Raw genomic sequence first — 848 nt, forward strand, 5'->3', positions numbered from 1 at the left:
TTGGCCGAGTCATTTCGATGCGACTCGGCCGCTAGTGGCAATTTTAGTCTTTCGGGTTTTGATTTGTTCCGTCGTTATGCGTATTTCATCGTTTCGTTGATTTGTACGCTTCACCGATTCGTTCCATGCATTTCGGCAACATGGAGGTGGCTTGTGAGTGTACGGGCTACATGGAGGTGGCCAGTGAGCGCACGAGACACTTGACTTGCCGTTTCGGTGGTCGATGAGCACGCGGGCCACTTGGAGCTGGCTGATGAGTGCGCGGGCCAATTGGAGGTGGTCGGTGAGCGTACGAGACACTTGATTTGCCGTTTCGGTGGCCAGTGAGCACGCGGGCCACTTGGATCTGGCTGATGAGTGCACGGGCTACATGGAGGTGGCCGGTGAACGCACGGGCCAGTTGGTTCGCCATTCCAGTGGCTTGTTGCTACGTCATCAACGGTTCGCTGATTCACTTCATGCGCTTGTCGACGTCAGATAACCCTCTTTGATTCAGATAATGATGTTTATCGTCTTCTCTCCATCTCGAACTACGTACGGGAACCTATAGACAATTTTTAACGCCTACAGATACCCCCTCCAAAATATTTCAGGCTCATTCTTTTATAGAGGAGGTTGGAATACTTTGGATATGATAGGTCATGTCTTTAACCTCTTCAGTATTTTGTTGAGGAGATCGCGTAGAAGGACTTATGAATTGCTTCAATTTTTGACTTCTTTAACCTTTAGTCTATTCAGTATTTTGTCGAATAGATAAAGTTTTTCCAACGCTGCGTTTATCATATGACCGTTGTTAAAGTATTGAATTGAAATTAGTGTGTAAGTATTTGAACTTAGCTATTTTTATT

The sequence above is a fragment of the Asparagus officinalis genome, chromosome 3 (genome assembly GCF_001876935.1).
Source record: "Asparagus officinalis chromosome 3, Aspof.V1, whole genome shotgun sequence".
NCBI lineage: Eukaryota > Viridiplantae > Streptophyta > Magnoliopsida > Asparagales > Asparagaceae > Asparagus > Asparagus officinalis.